Raw genomic sequence first — 23,212 nt, forward strand, 5'->3', positions numbered from 1 at the left:
ATATGATAATATGATCTTTTAGATATTTCTATATAGGCTTAATACATCACGATTGACCCACTAAACTTACAAAGCGTTTTATTAGGCTCATGAACTTGTTTGAAGTGATATATAAACCTATTAGACTTTTGAATTTGCTTACAATGATCTATTGAGTCTTAAAAGGTTAATCATGTTACTTTAAATAAATTAAGGGGTTAACGAGACACTCTGTAAATGTAATATCCCGACTTTTTTTTATAAATATTATTTTCTATTTTAAGGATCAAAATATTATTTTTATTTTTTATTTGAAAAAAAAAAGAAAAACAAAAAAAAGGTTATGACAACTTTATTTTTCTTAATTTTATGCTAAATTAAATCACCTAATTGAATAAAAAAAAGTTATTATATCTGTTGATTTTTTTTATATTATAAATTTTAAGTTTTATGTAACAAATTAATTAGTTGTACAGTTTCAAATAGTTTCAAATACTTACCTTCGTTGGTTTCGAATTTTTATACAATAATTATATTACTTTTTAAATGGTTTATTATTAGATTTTTATTTTATTTTAAACTTAAGCCTCTGTGTTTTTGTTTTTAATGACTCTAATCCTAACCAACCACTAAAAGAATATATTCTTTTTCCAAAAATTAAAAGAAAGGATTTGGTTCTTCATTGATGCGGCCGCACTATACTTCTCTCTATTTTCATGATTCAATTTCAAGTTGATCTCTCAATTTCGATTTGTATATGTGATTTGTGATATATCTTTGGATGGCAAGATGATTTTAACTAAGAGTTCAACCTAGCTTTTATTTGAAATTTCAGATGAGTGGTAATTATAGTACATGACACCATTTGATTGAAATATCGGATTTTAAACTGTTTATCAAAAATTAGCATTTGACGGTATTTTTCCTTTCATAAAAGCGTATATTTTGAACACTTATTTTTACTAAATATCCTTATTAACTGTTTGATTATCAGTTACTTTGAAATTTTTAAGATTTTGATTTGATATGATCTGTACTTTCTGATACGCGATTTATCGCAGTTATTACCTTTGTTTTTTAGAAATCTGATAACTCGTTCAATCAGTTATGATTTTTTTGATTTATATATGTATACTATATGTTTTCAAACTGGTACAAGTGCTCAGTATATATGTATCTGTTATCTGGCCTCTCACCGATCTTCATAACATTAGGTCCTTGCATTTGTCTTTGAGTCAGGTTGTCAGTTGTCAGTTTGTCGTCAGTTGTGTCAATATTAGAATCATGCATAAGATCGGTGAAGGCGATTATCTGTTATCTGTATCTATTATTGGTAGCGCTTACCATTTATCTGGCCCTAGTGGTGTGCAGTATCACCACTTTGTTACACTGTACCATGTGTTTTAAACTTTTGCCTTATTTTCTGATTATTCCAAATTTTGATATTTCGAAAGGCTTTAGTATTATGTTTGACAATTGATTACCAGTATTTGAATTGATTATATTATTTTGACCCATTTGGTTTAACTGATTTTGAAATATTACATTTTGAATTATATTTGTCATAATTTAAAAGTATCAGCATGCCTGCCTGGTCCTTTTCTGTTGTGTGCTATAGCTACTGCTCACTGAGGTTTTCGCTCGTATAGACGAAAATCTCATACCAGGTTGAATCTTTTTTTTTTCCAGATTAGGATCTATGTTCGTGAGGTACCATTTGGATTGATATTGAAGGAGACTGCTTAAAATTTAGTTTTACTTTATCTTTTAGAGACCTTGGATTATTGAGGTTTAGACTTGTGTAGTTTGGTTTCGTTAAGAATTTATGATGTAATTGAATTGATTTTGATACTTTGTTAGTTAATTTTAGAGTTTTTATAGTTCAAAATTAAAGCTAGCATATATTAAGGTTATCTTAATTTATGCGCCGGTCATGGTCAGGTTCGGGTCGTGACAGTAAATTCAGGGGCTAATCAAATTTTTTATTTTGCCGGGCTACTAATATATTAAGGCTTCTATATATATTTATTAAATATATTTAGACTTTAGACTAGGATCTTTAGAGGACAATATATATAAAAAATTAGGCATCATGTGCAGGATATAATAGCTAATAGAAGAGCTAGAATGAATATATATATATATATGTTTTCCTTTCAACCAAAAAAAAAACATATATGTGGATTGAATGATTGAGGAAATTGCAAAAGGAGAGTCATTATATATAAAAAAAGATTGTGAAAAATAATAATATGTAGATTTGAAGAAAAGAGATATTGGCAGAATGATTAATTTGAGTGGCTGAGTTGCATTATATAAAATTTAGTGAAGATGTTAGATCAATTATTTTAAGTATTTTAAAATTTGTGAGACATAGACATTGCCCCAATCTCCATACCCAAATGTTTCCCATTCTCAAATATTATCCTCCATTATTGCCTACCTTTCTCCTTTCTCCTTTCTCATTCATTCTCATACCTATACCTTACAACCACGAACTAATAATACACTCTTCGAATCTATTTTAATTCTTTTTAGTACGCGATAATATGTGTGGATGTTATTATGGAGGCTTTTAAGAAATGTCTAAGGCCGAATGTCTTAAAAATATTTAATAAGGAGTCAAGTAAAAAGTTAATAAGAGCATCTCCAAAAGACATTATATAAACAATTGAAACTCTTAGGTGCCGTTTGGTTCGCGGAATAGAATGGAATGGAATAGAATGGTTATTCCAAAAGAATAGAATAGCAAAGAATGAAATAGAAATTTTTAGGAATTACTATTCCTATGTTTGGTTGATGGAATAAGGTAGAATGGAATAGATAATTTTTTTTTATTAAAAAGACAATATTATCCTCAAATGTAATTTCTTATTTATTTTAAAATTTTAATTTTTTACTATAAATTGTTCAAATATTTAATATATATTATTTTAAAAAATAGAAAAATGGGAAACACGAAAGACGAAAAAAACACGAAAAATACATTAAAAACGAAAAAACAATAAGAACATGAAAACGGAAAAATTGTAAAAACACGAAAAAAGAGAGGTAAAAAAATAAAAACAAAAGAAAAAAATGAGATAAAAGTGGAAAATGATGAAAACGCGAAAACATATAAACGTGTTAACACACAAAAAAACACACACGCAAAATATGAAAGAACACAAAAAAAATGTGCAAACCGTAAAAAACACAAAAACATGAAAAAAGTGGAAAACACGAAAATGTGAAAAAACGTGAAAAAATCGAAAAACACGAAAACATGAAAAAGTGTTAAAAACACGAAAAATGCGTTTGTAACGTTTTTTTATGTTTTTCCGTGTTTCCCAAGTTGTCTTGTTTTTTCCGTTTGTTCACGTTTTCGTATTTTTCACGTTTTGTCATGTTATTGTGTTTTATTTTGCATTTTTTCGATTTTTCACGTTTTAGTTTTTCGGGTTTTCCCCTTTTTGTTTTTTTTTCGCGTTTTTGTATTTTTCGTATTTTGTTACTTTTTCGTGTTATTCACGTTTTTCCATGTTTTTCGTATTTTTTCATATTTTTTTTTGACGTTTTCGTGTTTTATTTGCGTTTTTCGCATTTTCATGTTTTTCACATATTGTCACGTTTTTGTGTTTTAGCATTTTTCGTATTTTTTCGCATTTTCGTGTTTTTATTTTTCACGTTTTTTAATATTTCGTGTTTTGTCACTTTTTCGCGCTATTCCTATTTTGTGTTTTTCGTGTGTTTGCTTTTTTTTTTTGCGTCTTCGTGTTTTTCGCATTTGTTCACGTTTTTATGCTTTTCACGTATTTTATTTTTTTGCATATTCTCGTGTTTGTAACATTTTCACATTTTTCGTGTTTCATATTTTTCGTATTTTTACATTTTTTAACGTTTTCGTCATTTTTCCATTTTTCACGTTTTATATGATATAAATTATGGATTGACCAAAATTTATAAGATTTGGAAAAGTGATTAGAGAGAAGATTGAGGATTTAATGGAGGATAATTTTGTAAATTACAAAAATATAATATTAGGAATAGGCTATTCCTAACCTAAATTGAAGAATAGCTATTCCATGAAATCAAGGAATAGGGATTCCATGGAATAGCTATTCCATAAAAAAAAATCAACTAAAGGTGGGAATAGCTAGACTATTCTATTCCCCCTCTATTCCGCGAACCAAACGAGCCCTTAGTGATTTGAAAAGTCACTAACTCTTCTTCAAATAATCTAAGAGGTTACTTGGATGTCCAGTATTTCTGTATGTTAAGGATCAGGCAATAGCTGTTGTAAGTCTAGGTGAATCTCTCAAGACTGTAAGTTTGGGGTTTGGGAGAAAGACAGTACATGATGAGTGATGACGTATAAATATAGTATAAATATGCTCAAATCCCTAATCTTTCAGGATAGGTACTGATTTTAGCATCTTAGTGTAGCTAATATCTCCCTTATTTTGCAAGAAAACATCCCAACCACAACGCTTTTTTGAAGATCTATACATTTAAAAATTACACAAAACATCATTGTTACTGTTAAGAATTCCAGTTCTATGGAATCAATAATTGTATAATATCATTGTCAAATTCAAGATATTTGATTAATTCAATTTTTCTTTTTTCTTTTTCTTCAATTCTTTAATGGAATTTCTAATTTTTGATTCTCTTTCTTCTATTCAAATCTCCTGAGTTATGTTGTGTTCATTTAAGTATGGTTGATGTTTTAATAGATAATGTTAAAAATTGTTTGATCCAAGTAAAAATCTTAAAAAAAACACCATGGGTCTATTATCCCATGATAATAGTGATGTCCAAGGGTTTATTTCAGTTAGTTATTTTGCAGAGTTCTATTCAAATCTTCTCCGAGCCCTTTTCTGTTTTTTGGTACAAGCTGACAGTTTGTTAGCGTCCTGTTTAATTTGAAAAAGAATGTAAAAAAGTAATGATAAATATAAATTATTATCTAAATAGAATTCCTAATTGAGTAGTATTTTGCTATTGCTGTCATTCCTAATTTAGTACAAATATTAGTCTATATATATATATTGATGTATGTTCATTATCGAAAATAAGAGATTTGAGACTATACCACAACCCTTTCAACAAGTTACATGTAGATCCAGTCATGATTGAGTTAGTACTGTTCCGTTGATAAATCTTTCAGGACATTCAACCAGTATGAGGCTAGGTGCTATTGAAGTGTCAATTTGGCGACGCGATTTGCAGGTTGCGAGTTCACTTATAATAGATAGACAATCGACATATAACGTCATCATGGCCGACCGACTTAGAAGCAACTATTTTTATAAGGCATCTGAAAAGTAACAAATTAGCCATCTAAATTCCACTATAAACTCTCATCTAAATTTATGATTAAATATACATGCTCTTTAACTATTAAGATTTAGAATAAAGTTAAGGTTTTATGAAATATTAACCTTTACCCATATAAATCCATTATTCGTATACTTAATAAAGTTTATGAAAACATATATAGTATGCATTGAATTTATTTACATATAATTAATTGCTTTTGTTTTGTTATATATATTGGAAAAATATCACATGGTGAAAATGTAGGTGGGAAATGAACAGGGAAATTAATGGTTAAAAAGGAAGAAGGGGCCAAGCCAAGGATGTCCTGTAGCAAAAATGTCCTCTTTTGTTATAATAAAAATACACTGAAAGAAGAAGAAGAGTGGGAGTCCAAAGCTCCAACCCATTTCCTAATAATAATAATAATGTGGTACAATTTTTTATTTTTATGGTAAACTAAAAAAAACTATAGTATGTGTTTTCATGTTTTGTCAATAAATATCTGTACTTTTTTTTATCCAAATGGGGACATGGATTTTTGTTTGCAATCAGAAAATGACTGGGATTTGATTTTTTGCTTTGCTAAAAACAATAACGTCAAAATTAAAATGAGCATTGACAATTGTAAAAGTGAAAACATTTTATCAAATATGTATCTGTGAATTTTTTCTATGTAAACATGGACTGAGGTTTTTGTTTGCAACCAAGAGATGACTGAGAATTAAATTTATCTAAGATGTTTTTTCACTTTCCTCTTATTTGTGGTTGAGCGGTAAATAGTATTACTCAGACTATTAGCCGATCGGCAACTCGTCCGAGATTCTTAACTATGGATTCATGTTTTTCGCTTTTCTAAAAATACGGACCTCAAATTAAAATGAGCATTGACGACCTCAAAATTAAAAAAATTCAAAGACTTGGTGATATTCTAAGCAACTTTAATTCTTCAACTTTTTAATTTTAAGGCCATTTAGGTGTTTTCTGGTGACAAGAGAGAAAACTCTGAAAATGATGATTTTGGAAAATAAAAAATTTGTTTTCATATTTAATATGGTACTAAACAACTTTAGTTCTTAGAATTTTCCATTTTGAGTCCGTTAACGATCATTTTTATAGTGTCAAACTAAAATATCATCGTTTTTAGCAAAATAAAAACCTTAGTCCCCGTTTGGACAAAACTAATTCCACATGCACTAATAGGGACATTTTATCACTATCTTTATGTACGATTTTTAGAGTCATTTGGATTAATTTAAGTCATTTTTCATTACATTTCTAGTTTAAGTACTTGTTTAAAATTGTTTAGTGAGTTTGAGTCAATGTTAGTGGGTTTTAGTTATTTTTTTCAGTTAATTTCGTTCACTTTCACCCACTTTCACTTTTTCTTAGTTCGTAGTTTCACCCACGTTCACTCACTTTTGTCCAATTTCACTTCTTCTTAGTTAAAAAGATTAATTTGAGTTATTTTAATTTTATATTTCTAGACTTTTAATCTCTTTTATCTTTTCAATAATTAAAGTCTTTATTAGAATTTAATTAAGTTGTAATTTTTGGAATAAAAATTTGTATGTGTGGAAATGAAACTCAACATTTTGAAATGTCTAATTTGAGCTTTTTAATGTTTGATATTGTAGTTAAAGGAAAAGACGCAATGGAACAAGGTGTGAAAGGGAGAAAAGAGGCACAAAAGCCTAGCACCAAGACCAACACATTGTGCTAGACCCAAATTTAAGAAAAATGCATATTTTCCTACAAGCATCATGTGTTTCATTATTTCATGTGGGACCCATCTTCTACATCAAATTCAAAGTCTTCTTACAACCTTTATATACATTCAAAGTCTTCCTTCAACATGAAAATTCAAAGTCTTCTTTCAACATTCAAAGTCTTCTTACTTTATGTAATTTCAATTTTGCCACTATGATTTGTAATTTTCTCTATATAAACTAGCTTAGAATCCAATTTTGGAGAAAAATAGATATATAAAGAAAAAAGGAGTTCTACATGTAGTTTACATGGAGTTTTAATTAGTTTATATCCAGTTTTTGTGTAATAAAACTGTACCACCTTGAGAGCTTATGTAATTCTTCCGTTACTCCGTCAAAGTTACGTTCCATCCGCATTCACTAAGCTCGAAAGTTCCACCTCCAAGTCCGAAGCGACGGCCTTGAGTCCGGTCAGCTAGTTCTAAGGGCCGATTCTTCTTCCCTTTTTACTTATTAATTAGCTTATACTCTTCTTATATGCTAGACTTGGTTGTATTCCGCATTTACATTTCCACAGTAGTGATATATGATTCACAGTTTTCCGTTTCTCCATTCGTGTTGATGTTTATTGCTTGCTTTGATACTTATAATTGATTATTGTGTAGGTCGCTTACGAACTCCGAAATCCACTAGGATTCATATAGGTGTTGCCTTACCGGAAGTGACAAACCGGAAACTGTAGGAATTGACAAGACACGGAACTTACGGGCCCTATTTTCTGAACCTAAGAATTAGAGTCGCCTTAATAGGGAACTGCGATCTAAGAACCTCACGAAGTTGTTCGGTTTATAGATGATAACATCGAGATATTATCCAAGGGATCAAAAAGGATATTTACCGAAACGACCACATATTGGGAGCGTTGGGGAAGCAATGGCGTATCAAACAAGTCAACCAAGTGGCAGATCACCCAGACTCTGCCATATGGGATCCGAAGTCAAACTTACGTGAGACCCGCCATTATGCCTCGATCCGCCTGGCGAGTGATTAAGCCGATTCCCCATAAAGGTAATTAATGAACCGTTAATGAGCTAACAGCCACACTTAAAGAAGATCCGTAACCGCCATTAATGAGGCATTAATGGAGACTTTCTAGTTACTGGGAGTTACGATCACATGACTATAAATAGCTTGCATTCCAAGCTATTGAGGTACACATTCGTTCTCTTCCTTAAACCCTACCATTGTCAATATAGTTTATTCTCCTTATCCCATACTAACTTTGGCATCGGAGCTTCCCCCCGTCGAACCCAACGACGCCCCCACAGGGAAGAAAGTTGATCAGAAATCCATCCCTAGTTATCAATAGATAATCATCTTTGCAACAGTAAATTGTTACTCGTATATATTCTGAAATATTGTTTATCGTATGTTGTAACTTACCGCCACCCGTATCACTTTATAAGAGTTTGAACCACACAAAACTGTTTCACCCATAGTTTAGGAGTAGTTTATAGTGTCACCAACTCAAATCTAAAGTATTCACCACCTAGATAACATATAGAATCGAGTAGTTTAATACTTGTGGGTATAAATCCCGTAAATTCGATACCTAGACTTAACCAGATTTATTACTTGATACGATGAGGTACACTTATCCCTCAGTTGCAGAGACCGGAGCAGTGGTCATCGACTCGAGCGCATAATCGCTGCTAGCTTGGTCTCGCACCAAGTTTTTGGCGCCGTTGCCGGTGATTTATTTTTGTTGCAATATTAGACCAAAACGTTTTATTGTTAGTCTAAGCATTTGTAAATATTACTTTCATTGTGTAAATATCGTGAGCTATTTTTGAGCCTAAAGAGCGAACATCAAAAAGCTTCATTTTTCTTGACATTTTGTGTGCTTTTGCTTGCTCTGATTCATATTGTTTGCACTAAATACCGAGTTAAATCCGCACGTTTTGGTTAGAAGCAATAGATGATGAAATAAGTCTCCCTAGAATTAACTTTTCTTTCATTTTTTTCTTACTTTTCATAACCCCTAAGAGACTCCTTTTTTTGAACTTATTAACCACTTTTCTTTACTTAACCATAACATTATAAGCCATTAACATCATAAATACTTCCCCCCCCTTTTTTTCTCATTTTAGCACTAAAAGAAAAATCTGGATGCGGCATCAACTCTTTAAATTCCAAAAGTTTCTTAGCAAGTTTTATACTTCATTCCCAAAGAACCAACATTTTGCGCTTTCCTCACAATATATATATAAAAAAAATAAATAAAGAAAAAATAGAGGATTTGAAGCACTTTCAGACATTTTCAATTCTTCATTTTTTGCTTGCTAATGAAACAATTTTCAAATGCCACTAAAATTATCATAATTTAGTGCTAAAACTTGTGTCTTAAATTAACATTTTTTCCTTACCTTTAACCTTAACCCCATCACAACCTAAACTCGGGATTATTTTTAATATTGTTTTAATCTTAACAAAACGGAGGTACTTGGATGAACGTGTAAACTCATATTGACTCCTAGTAAGTATAAATAAGAGAGTAAACACCAAGTCACTTTAAAAATTTGTGTGATTGAGTGAACCACCATTTGTGAGGTGTTTTACACACTATCCCCTTCAAGTTTGTTCGGTTAAATATGTCTCTTTTAGTTAAAATGTGAATACTGATAATTAAGATTCCGGCTTCTTAAGCATTGTTTACATATTTGCTTTCCAAATTCTTATTTGTACGAATGCTTAGTTGGGATCGGTCACTTGGTTAAATCAAGTGGTTTGCTAGTTTGGTTAGTCCTTTTACGGGTTTGGTTTAGTTTACTTGAGGACAAGTAAAACTTTAAGTGTGAGGAGGTTGATAGGGTCGTTTTATCCTTATCTTTATGTACAATTTTTAGAGTCATTTGGGTTAATTTGTCATTTTTCATTACATTTCTAGTTTAAGTACTTGTTTGAAGTTGTTTAGTGAGTTTGAGTCAATGTTAGTTGGTTTTAGTTATTTTTTCAGTTAATTTCGTTCACTTTCACCCACTTTCACTTTTTCTTAGTTCGTAGTTTCACCCACGTTCATTCACTTTTATCCAATTTCACTTCTTCTTAGTTAAAAAGATTAATTTGAGTTATTTTAATTTTATATTTCTAGGATTTTAATCTCTTTTATCTTTTCAATAATGTTAAAGTCTTTATTAGAATTTAATTAAGTTGTAATTTTTGGAATAAAAATTTGTATGTGTGGAAATGAAATTTGCCCTTTTGAAATGTCTAATTTGAGCTTTTTGAATGTTTGATATTGTAGTCAAAGGAAAAGACAAGCAATGGGACAAGGTGTGAAAGGGAGAAAAGAGGCACAAAAGCCTAGCACCAAGGCCAACACATTGTTCTAGACCCAAATTTAAAAAAAATACATATTTTCCTACATGCATCATGTGTTTCCTTATTTCATATGGGGCCCATCTACTACATCAATTTTGCCCCTATGGTTTGTAATTTTCTCTATATAAACTAGTCTAGAATCCAACTTTGGAGAAAAATAGATATATAGAGAAAAGAGGAGTTCTACATGTAGTTTACATGGAGTTTTAATTAGTTATATCCAGTTTTTGTGTAATAAAACTCTACCACATTGAGAGCTTGTGTAATCCTTCTGTTACTCCGTCAAAGTTACGTTCCATCCGCATTCCCCAAGCTCGAAAGTTGCACCTCCAAGTCTGAAGCGACGACCTTGAGTCCGATTAGCTAGTTCTAGGGGCTGATTCTTCTTCCCTTTTCACTTGTTAATTAGCTTATACTCTTCCTATGTGCTAGACTTGGTTGTATTCCGCATTTACATTTCCACAGTAATGATATATGATTCACAGTTTTCCGTTTCTCCATACGTGTTGATGTTTATTGCTTGCTTTGATACTTATAATTGATTATTGTGTAGGTCGCTTACGAACTCCGAAATCCACTAGGATTCATATAGGTGTTGCCTTACCGGAAGTGACAAATCGGAAACCGTAGGAATTGACAAGCCATGGAACTTAGGAGCCCTATTTTCTGAACCTAAGAATTAGAGTCGCCTTAAGAGGGAATTACGATCTAAGAACCTCATGGAGTTGTTCGGTTTATAGATAATCATCTTTGCAAGAGTAAATTGTTACTCATATATATTCTGAAATATTGTTTGTCGTATGTTGTAACTTACCGCCACCCGTATCACTTCATAAGAGTTTGAACTATACAAAACTATTTCACCTATAGTTTAGGAGTAGTTTATAATGTCACCAACTCAAATCTAAAGTATTTACCGCCTAGATAACGTATAGAACCGAGTAGTTTAATACTTGTGTGTATAAATCCCGTGGATTCGATACCTAGACTTAACCAGATTTATTGCTTGATACGACGAGGTACACTTATCCTTTAGTTGTAGAGCCGGAGAAGTGGTCATCGCCTCGAGCGTATAATCGCTGCTAGTTTGGCTCGCATCATGCTCCTGCTTGACAAAACGTGAAAGCATATGAGTTTGTTTTGGATTTTACCTATTTTTTTATTATTATTATAGTCCAATATTGATAACCTTATTATAAAAATTATTGATTGATGTTCAATGATATATGTAAATATACCGAATATACACGTCTCTTTATCTGAAAACAAGCAATGTCCTATGTAGTAAGGAGAATTTTTAAATCAGACAGTGTTATAATGAGTAACCACCAGGACATGTGGACTAATAGTCGCGCCCTGTCATCCGGCCGAGGCACATAGCGTGCTTAGCCCCAACCTACGCGCGCTTCTTTGTTTTACCTTTTTTTACCATCGGGATTGCTCTTTGTATTTTTTGAGTCATCACAATCATAATTTGCTGATATGTGTACTAGCGTGACTAGTTTCCCGGTTTATTCAGATTCACTCTGTGTTAATTTTTGGTAAAGATGCACTGTAGAGAGATTCAAATTCGTTTTTCCGATAACATATAGGGAAGAGATGGGATCTCACCCTACCTCGTCTAATAAATTGATACTATTGGTGATATTGTGCATTTTTTATGCATGTTATCCTATTATTGCTTTTACTAAAAACAAAAATTGTACATGTTAGTGATTTTAGGATTTGAATTACAAGTGTTTTTAGGGTTTGCTTTAGTATTCGATTATATATATTTCACGTAAACATAATCGTACTTATTAATTTAAAATTCAGTTCAATTTTCAGTACATCTCATATATGGAAACGAGAAATTACTTTTAAACATGAGTATTTTAGATGTACTATAAAGTGGATCGAGAAACACTTTCGAGTTAATTGGAATCGTTTTGGCATCAATATTTTTCGTGCACATCACATGTTGTTAGTATTTTAATTAGCGTATATGAGATGTACGCGAAAAAGTGTAAAAGAAATTTTGTACATATTTATTTACATATTGGTATGAGTCTGATTGTGCATATAAAAAGCAATTAAACAATACGTGCTTACTTGATTAAATGGGCCGAAACTATTAAATATATGGACTTATTGTGTAAAATCCTTATTGCAGGTCCATTGTGATGAATGAAAAACTTACCATGAGGGAGAGCTTTTCTTGAAGAATAACCTGGCCGAAGTACGGACAAATGCATAGGGGAAAAATGCTAAAAGAAGAAGTTGTTATAGGATGCGGTGGCACCATGTTAGTGGTGCTTCCTAGAGAACAATTCTGCTACTCTTTGTTTTGGAATGCAATACATACTGCATGTTTTATTTCTGTTCGATACAATTTGTCCCTTTTACTTAATTGTAATGGTGTTTTGCCCCACCATGGAGGTGGGGCTATTTAAGAAGGCATTGTTGGCCTTATTAATATACATAAGTTCATGTGAATCTTCCCAGATATTAATTTTAATATAATATTCTCTATTTTCCATTTTTGTCTTCTCGGAGGAACTGTAAGCTCCTTTTGCTTTGTTATTTCTGGTATGGAGCTATGTAGTCTGTTGGTTCTTCATGATCCTTGCATCATGAGGAGTGAGTAGATTCATTTGCATGGGTTATATATTAGAAATAGGAAAAGGCAAGCTTTGCATTTAAGTCAGGGGTATTTATCTCTTAAAGTAATTCTAAGTTGTGCTTACAGTAATATTAATTGGTTGTTAATATTGTTTATTTTTTAGGTATCCATTCGAGAGAAGGATAACTCAATTAGAATCGAACTTAGTGTGTTTAGTAAATGATTAAACAAAGATGTTAATCCTGATCTAAATAAATGATGAGTAGGTGGGGATTGATTATGTACGATGTCAGAAAATATACAATGAATTTTATGTGAATAAAATGAATAAATAAATGTTAAATTGGGAATCGGTTAATTAATCAAATTACCAGTGAATATTCAGGGGGTTGCTTTTCAAGATATTGATTTCCAGAATTTTATATGTTTGGGCCTCCTATTGGGCATGTTTATGCTTTCTAGGCCTGGACTTAAACCCGAATAGACATTTGTCGGACTTATACGAACAATATCCCAAGATGTGGAGTTTGTTGAACTTTAACCTGAAATGAGATAAGTTGATCGCTTAAAATAACTCGGTCACTTGAAAATGTTCTTGAATCGAATGTGGGCCTCGACCCTACTTTTCGAGGATATATCAACTACTTTCAGTTTTAAAGCGATATCGCCCGCATACAGCCATTTTATATGACTCCGTTCTCGTAAGAAAATCTCATTTTATTTGAGGGATGTCTCTAACTTTTCATGTGCATGAAGCTCCACTATGTGAAAATTGTCTGAGAATCTGTCCCTTGATATTTGATCTTGTATATCCTGAAGAGCAGTAGAAGTTGCACTGATGTTAGTCATCAAATGACCGAAGACTTTTTGGTTCCAAGGTTTAAGCACCAATTTCAACCATTTCAGCTTAAAGCTTAGAATATACATTGGATGAGAGGATAAAAATGGTTGTCTCCAAGATTCCTCTACAACCTGCCTTAAAGACGGATTGAGCCCCCACATTGCCAAGAAATTGAAATGAGCTCGTCGCCCCTCAGAGACCTCACATGATAGTAGAATGGGGGAATGATCAGACGAATACCGAGGAAGAGCCACACAGTTAACCGAACCCCAAAAATAAAAAAGAGCTAGATTCGTAGTAGCTCTGTCCAGCCTACATTCGACCCTGTTAGATCCTCGATGCCCATTGCTCTATCTGTAAACCGAGCCCCATGTAACAATATCAGACATACTGCACTCATCAAGACAATCAATGAGCTCCCTACAAGAAATTCCAGCTAGGGCACTCCAATTTTTTCATAAGCCCCGCGAACCGAGTTAAAATCTCCAATGATAGACCATAGGATGTTCGGGTCAGCAGCTAACTGGGATAAGTTAGCACATAAATGTTGACATCAATTGTAGGAAATGTTCTCATACAAAAAAGAAATTTGATGCAAAATAGAATTGATATTAAAATTTAGCGTAACATGTTGTGAGTGACTCCATACAGACTCCACCTATGTGTAGCCGATCTTAGCGAGGACCCACAACGAACTACTCGTATTAGTTGCTACAAATTCTAACTGAAGCCTCTGTCAAAAACGTTGAGGGATGTTGTCAAACTCAATCATTGGTTCTGCTAGACAAACAAAATATGGTTGAAACTGATGACAGAAATTTACCAGTCGATGTTGGGTTTCAGAATTGCCCAATCCTATACAGTTCTAAAATAACACATTCATCGAAAAAGAACTACTAACTGAACTTCCCTTTTGGAAGTTTGTAGGTCCGAATGATCTGATATCTTTTTCTTGCCTTTGTTATGTTTCTTTTTATTATATATAGTTTTCCATTTTGAATCACATTCATCAGCCCAAGAAATATCTGAAATAGAAAAATCTGAAACTGCAGCTACTATGATTCCCGTGTGGGGAATGCCCAGCAGATTGTCAAGTTGTATTCTAGAAATTGCTGACCCCTCTTGCTTTTCAACCGCTATGGTTGAAGAAGGCTCTATGCTTGTTCTGCCAATCAGTGGCTGATATGGAATGATATGCATATCATTAATGTGATAGGGAATTTCTAAAGTAATGTTGCGCTCTGTATCCTCAGCCGCAGTTGTTGGTTCAGAAATGTGTGAATGAAAAGTTTCCTTCTGAATTTTAGGTTCCCTGGTGTTACTTGCGGGTCTGCTGGATTGCCCAACATTTTTCAGAATCCCTAACTTGAACTCGTGTGTCTGACCATGCCTACATACTTGCTAAAGTTGAGTTTCTCCTGTAATTGACAGTTGAATGACCCATGAAATTGCATTTCGAGCAAAAGGCTGGTAGATTCTCATAATCAAGATTCACCTAGATCATCAAATTCTCTGTGCCAATGCAAAGAGTGTGTTGAATCAGTTTTGACATATCAATATCTACCAAGAATTGTGAAGAGTGTCTGAATTCTCCATCAATCGTGTTTTTATCAAAACGTAGAGGTATGCCTATCAACCGAGCAATATTAAATATAATATGTTTATCCTAGAATTCCCATGGTAAATTGACAATTTTAACCCAAATTTGGATTATTGTAGACTTAAGTTTTGCAGGGTCAAAACTATGTTTGAGTGAGAGAAGCCCTCGACTTTAAATTGCTTTCAATGCTTCCTGATCCGAAAAAATTATGGTGTAAAATCCTCTACCAACGGAAATAAGCTTCCAATCCATGTTTCTCCCCCATATGAAATTCAATTTAGTTTTTAGGTCATGATGTTTCTATGGAGAATCTCTTTTGGCCACTGTAATACGACCAATTACCGCGAATTTACAAGATTCTAGGTGACGGTCATATGCCTCTTGCGAAATTTTAATTGCTTTGTACTCACCGACGTCGAAGACTTTTAGTTTGTTCCTTGGCGATGCCGTTTTAGATGGTTGATCTCTTGTCAGCACACCTATGAAAGATGCAGTAAGGACATGCTTACCCAGATTAGAAGAAGTAGATGGCGCCTCGACACGTTTTTCAAGTTGTTGATGACCAACAAATAGATTGGAGTGGCTAAAGAAGGCCATCAGCACCATGATCGGTTGAAGGAGAAGAATCGTAAGTCAAACTCCAGTAGCGCCCATCCAATCCTTTTTGGGACTTGAGATGAATATATCTCCTACGCTCTCATCATAACTTATCTATTATTTGATAATAATTTATATGAAAGACAAACAATCTATGCATTACATCCATTTGGATCCCCAAACTAAAGCTTAAGAGTCATTTAGGACCATAAACTATCAAAATCATCAATCAGGTCCATGAACTAAACAAAAATCATCAATTGAGTCTCCATCCTATCCTAAAATCAGAAATAGTGACTATTTGATATAGACTATAATAATCTATGTGTTGGTTCAAAATGGTTTGCGGGATAAGGTATGAAACTGTTCAATCGAATTATTTTCGATGAGGCCTCAATCGATGATTTTTTTATTTAGAATGGGGACTCAATTGATAATTTTTTGTTAGCTTAAAGACCTGATTGATGATTTTGATAGTTTAAGGTTCTAATTGATTTTGACACCTTAGTTTAGGGGGCCAAATGGGCATTATGCCAATATTTATATTAATTTTTCTTTTTAAAAAAGAAATATTAGTTTTGATTTTCTGGGATTTTTTACATAATCCGTGCGTTTGGAATTTTAAAAAGGACAAGGACCAAATTTGACTCTAACATTTTTTAGGAGTAAAGATTTAGCTCCAACGTACGAAATGCAAAATTTTTTACCCCAACATTTCAAAACAAGATCAATTTACCTTTATGTTATCGAAAATTTGTAAAGGCTTATTTAACTGTTATTTAACTATCCAAATATCAACTATGTCTATGATATTTAATGTGTCATTAACACAATTATACAAAATACGTTAAAACGCTAAAAACTAAGTCCGCCATATATAAGTTAATCATTTTTTTTTGTCACAATGTTCACTATGTTATTAATATAGTTACAAATAACTAATAAAAAATATACGAAACAGTTTCAGTTTATCGACAAACTTGTTTCAAATGTTCAATATGATAGTCAAACAATTGTCAAAGTAGTCCATTCAAATTTTCATTTAGATAAAGGTAAATTTAATCATACTTGAAAATATTAGAGTTAGATTTATACCATTTTGTATGTTAGAGCCAAATCTATATTTCACCGAAAATGTTAGGATCAAATTTTATCCTTATCCGGATAAATAAAAATGAGGTGATTTTTTTTTAAAGAATATTCGGTTTGAGGGCCACAATAATTAAATAGGTGAATAGTGGAATGAATCCATAGAAATAAAAATGAAGTGTCCACATTGAAGAGTCCATTTTGTGTGTGGGCAGACAGGGATGGATCAGAATTCAGGCCTATCAAATTGACTAAAGCCAGCCCATTTCCCTTTCCTTTCTGTTATTTATTTCATGAAAACAAAAACAAATAAGTTCTGTTCTATCCCAGATTATTATTGTCTGATATTGTTGCCTTTCTTGCCACAAAAAATCCATATCTTCAGATTTTCCTTTTAAGTTGTCCTTTTCATCTCAATATAATATGGATAAGTGTAGGGAGCTGATTAGGGCATTTTGGGAGATACGGATACAATATATCTATAGGGAAGGAAATAAAGCAGCCCATTGGATGACAAACTGCGCAAGACTTTTGTTCCTTAGCTACTACGAGTGTGACGTGCCTCCTGCAGGCATTTAGGATACGCTGCAAGCTGACAGATGATGACTTAGCAGTTCTCGGTTGGTTAGGATGTAATTATTTTATTTTAACCTCTTTTTTCTTCTTCTGTCTCGAAGCTCTACTCCTCTATGTGTTAAAAAAAATTCATTGAAATAATTACAACTAGTATTGTGCCCGCACGTTGCGCGGGTAGATAAATTTTTTGTACATAAATTTAATATTTTAATATTTTTTAAATTTTATATTTTGTTTTAAAATAATTTAAATTTACAAATTGTAAATAAATGAACAAACATACATTTATTATTGTTTGATAGAAACGACAGAATAACATAAAGGTAAATTATTAATTAATAATGAAATAATAGTTCTGAAAGATTCAGAGGATGAGTGTTTTCAAATTGCATATGAAACATGTGATACTATTTATAATTCAAGGTTTTGAATTGATGAAACTGTTTGATGGAATATGCATAGGTTGTATAATTAATGAATTTATTTTAACGATAAAACTGAAATAGTATTTATGATATTAATATAGTAGTTATGATATTTCAATTTTCTAATTACTATTAATATAGAAATTTAAATTCATATATTTTCTCATACGGTGTCAACTAAGCGAAAAAACCTCTAAAACACTTCTTATCAATTCTCTCTGCTTTCGCTATTATATAGTATAGATTATATACAATGTTATACTTTTATCTTTATGCCGTACAAATATTTTTTTTTTTTAAAGTTTAGGTTTTTTTTTTGGATAACTTGTACCGATTATTAAAGTTTTTGGACTAATTTTAAGAAAGTTATTGTTTTGTTTCCATAATTGCATTGACATATCATTTTATTGTAAATTTCAACTTCAGATAGAAAAAATAGTGATATAACAAAAAAATAATTAACTCTTACATATATATGACACGCTAATTACATAAAAACAAAAAAAATAATTCAAAAAAAAAAATAAAAAAATTATATTTCTTTTTTGGTAAATATAAAAATTATATTTCTTATTTGCTAAATTCAATTGTTTTATACTATTATGTAGCAACTAAAAAATTTATTTTTATTTACTATCACGTTACATAAATGTGCTTGCTACGTGGATGCCATATTATAAGTAAAGTAAGTTTTTTCCAATAATTACCACGTCACTATTCTAATGAAATTTTGTCAGAATTGATTAAAACGATTTTATTAAAATAAAAACAAAAATAATTTATTAAACTCAAATTAAGTTTAATAATCTGTTTGAAACGGAAACTTTCCAGATTATTAATTTAAAGCACATTACTTTCCAACTAAACTCAACAACAACCGCACATTTAGTAATTTAAAGCATTTTTGGACCTACAAAATATTTAATAAAGTGTCGGGGATAAAGGATTTGGATCTAATAAATAATTACAAAAACATTCAAAATCCCATTTTCAGGAGAAATTAATCGGTTGCACTCGCTAAGTGTCGGGGATAAAGGATTTGGAACAAAGAGGATAACGACTACACGATTAGTTTAAACTGAATAATTTAAAGGTAAATTATAAAATTGGACCAATTTGTTAACGTCACTTTATTACCAATTTATTCTATGATATTTGGTACTTTTTTTCTTATTAGACGTATTTTATGTTGAATTTTGCTATTTATGGCCTGTTTTTTTTAGAGAATTTATGGCCGGTTGTTTTTCTTAGAAAATAATAGTTATTTCATTGATAGAAAAAATAATAATTCGACACAAGTAATTAAAGAATTACAATCCAAAAGCATATCAATTAAGCTCGAATCCGCATCTATATAGATTATGATAGAGTAATAATAGACAATGTTTGAAACTGTTTTTTTTGCACAACAACGAAACATACATATTCAACCTAAAATTGACTTCGTAGCCATTTTCTTCATAAATGATTTTATGAACTTTCAATAAACCAGATCTAATGATAGACAAAAAAAAAAAAAATTATTTTTCCATAGAAGGAAAAATGATAACACTCATTTAACGAGACATACCACAAGCACCCATAAAAGAAAAAAGAACAAAAAAAAACTACAAATAAATAAGAAAATATATACAAAATCTTTCATAGTAGATTAATAAAAAACAAAATAAAATAAAAAAAAATGGACTTATCTTCTGACTAAAAGCCAGAAAAAAATACTAAAAATCTGGATCTGGATGGAGAACAAAATAATTTATTAGCGATCTATACTAGGCTGTTGTTGTTAACAGTGTCTGTTTCGACTATGGCAAAGTCAGCTAATCTTATTGAAAAATTCATTTAAAGCGTTTAAATTTAATTTGCCTTAGTTAAATAATATAAGATTAAAACACTATTTAGACTCTTATTTATTTAAAATATTGGTTTGTTGCCCTTCAATTTATTATTTGATAACATTTATCTCTTCATTTATTTAATTTTTGTACCATAACATATTATTTGGTTACATTTGTTCACAGGCCTATTAAAAAAGGATGAAATCTTTATCATTCACACGGTTTAAGATTTCACCAATTTTGGAAAGGTTAAAGGGAAAATGTTATTAAATAATAAGTAACGGGAAAATTGTCTAAAAATAAAATAAAATAAATCATAGGTGAAAATAAAAATTTTAGATAAATCAGGAGAGCAAATATTATCAAATAATATATAACGAGCCTAAAACTAACATTTTGAATAAGGTAAAGACCAAATAATACAAAATAGATCTATGATTTTTGAAAAAATATCAATTTAGACTCCACGTACAAAATAATACCAATATTAGCTTAAGCTTTAAAAATTAGTACCAATTTAAACCTCAATAACGGAACGTGACACCTCATTCATATTACTCTATTAAGTTAATTCCAACTGATAATTAACGTTTTTAGAGAAGTGAATGAATTTACGTGCCTAAATTTGAATTCTAAAAAGGAAACAATTAATAAAGGATTCAAGGACTGAAAAAATCCCTTTTGGATCCCTAGTTGCACTTATAAAAAGCTTAACTAGCTTCAACAATGCCTCTAAATTTTTTTAAAAATCAACACAAAGAGATTTTTTAATTTTCTTCTTTATATTGATCTCTTATAATATTTTTTTATTACAAACCTGGGAAGAAAATCAGGATATTACACGATAATAACGTTAATTCCGTAAAGAAATTGAGGGTATTAAATGCAACCTACAAGAATTGGAATTTAGTGACGTAATTGAATAAAATGATAAACTTATTGTTGAGGCACGAATTGAAGATGTCATGTGTCGTCAATTGACTACTCAAATGAACCGGTAGAATGTTAACTTTAACGAAAGGAAAGGTGTGAATTAATGTTGAAAAGCAATGCAATTGAATTAATCAAATTGCAAATAGATTTCAGCAAGAACTGTGGATGAAAATGGTGTTTTGGGGTTAGAAATGGATGAAAAAGTATGCTTTCTGAGTATGATTTGAACGAAATGAAAGGTCGGGTTTGAAGAATGTATATTGGGGATTATAATGAAGCAAAGATTGCTGATTTAATCAAAAATAATTTTTGAAAGTGGCATGATAAATTTCGACAAGAACTGATTTCCAATAACAATTTGAATTAATCAAAATCGTATTAATGAATCAATTTGTTGAATTGAAATGATTACTAAATCGAAAATGATGGATGAAAATGGTTTGAGAATTGAAAATAGGGAAATATGAAGGTTTGAGGTGTTTTGGTTTAAAGCTCAAAAGCTTAAAGGTGCCGAAGACGGCGACAACAACGGACTGAAAAATGTTCGGTTTTACGCGAATGGAATACTTATTAGGAAATGCGATTAAGAGCCTCACAATGGATAATTGAATGTTCAGAGACGAAAACTAATGGTTGGGATGATGAATTCAATGGTCGATTTGAGAAAAATGAATTTTGACAGGAATTGGAAATTAGAGCTTGGATGTGCAAATTTGGGAATTGGAAACTGAAAATTATAGCTTGGAGGTGAGAATTGAAGGGTGGAAAACAAAATTGAAAGCTTGAAAGAGAGTTTTTTGAGACTGATTTGTTATGTTTGTTTATAGATTTTTATTTGTGTTTGATTGTTTTTTTTAGTGGTTCTAAAAAATGAAGCCTTCAAGCTCTGTTTACATAGTTTTTGGTATTCATTGACTAATTAGCTTCTAAATTTACTCAACCTCACTCATACTATTTCAATTGGCAGATTGGAAGTGAAAATCGTGGACCATGGTTGAAAATCATAGCTCAAAATCTGCCCGGAAACTAGGAGCCGCATTTTGTTTTGTTTTTGCATATTTGTGCTTCTACATCAAACTTCAAAAATTCATATCTCCCTCGTTGTAAATTTGTTTGATGTTCATGAATAGTCCATGAATTCCTTGCAACCTACATTTTTAAAATTCCATACCACCATTCCAAAATTCCGCTGTTTGGTACTTCCGAAAATTCATCAAAATTGGCTGCTCAAATTTTCCTTAAAAATATTCTTCTTCCAACTTCACATTTTCTTTTTTCTTTTTTTTCTTTTTTTTTTATTTTAATATTTTTATTTTATCAAGTATTTAATATAATTATATTCTATACTATTTAATTATATAAAATTAAAAATAAAAATCAGTTCCCAACAATATTATTTTTACAAAGCAGAGTTAACTGCTTGAAGTGGTCTAAAGTTAAAAAAACAATTATGTTAGTAAAAAGAACAAATTAAAATTAAGTTAAGTTAATTATCGTGTCCAATTTTACGAATTTATATATATATTAGTAAGAGCCCAAATTACTCCGAAAATTATTGAATATTTTTTCATATTATTCTTATTATACTAAATGATTCAATTATTGTACTGGACCACATCTCAATTTTACTATTTTTCAAAAGAAAAAAAAAATCAGTAAGAAAATTCGCAGATAATTTTTTCCCCAAATGTTACAATCTCGTGACAGAAACCTTACTTCTATATTACTATCTGGTAATTTTATACAATTAAGATAAAATTGATTTTTCTTCAAAAAAAAAATAAAAATAAAAAATTGATTTTTTCTAATAATTTTAAAGATAATATTGGGCCGTACTTCAAAAAAAGAAGAAGATAATATTGGGCCAAATCTCATAGTAACTATTTGATTATTATTATTATTAGGTGCCTTTTATGCTTACTTTGTGTTTTAGCAAGAGCATATGTAAAAGATTGTTTTGCTGCTCATATTGCCCAAATTCTACAAATGAAGGGAAGAATATTTTAGACTTAATATATATTTACCCATTAAATTTGATAAATTTTGCGGCACCTGAACTTTAAAAATAACCTATCACACAATTATAGATAACTTAAAAAATCTATCACATCTCTATAGTTGGTTTTTAAAACATATCATACATTTATGGTTGATTCATTCGAAGCCATACACATAAAATCATTGACCTATCATCTTTAACGGATAAGATGACATGTGTAAGATTGTTTTGGTGCTCATATTGCAGAAATTCTACAAATGAAGGGAGGAATATTTAGTTCATGAGAAAATGATGTTTTCAAAAAGGAAAAAGGAAAAAGATAGTATGAAATTGACTAATCCCATTTAA

The sequence above is a fragment of the Euphorbia lathyris genome, chromosome 6, assembly GCF_963576675.1.
Source record: "Euphorbia lathyris chromosome 6, ddEupLath1.1, whole genome shotgun sequence".
NCBI classification, from domain to species: domain Eukaryota; kingdom Viridiplantae; phylum Streptophyta; class Magnoliopsida; order Malpighiales; family Euphorbiaceae; genus Euphorbia; species Euphorbia lathyris.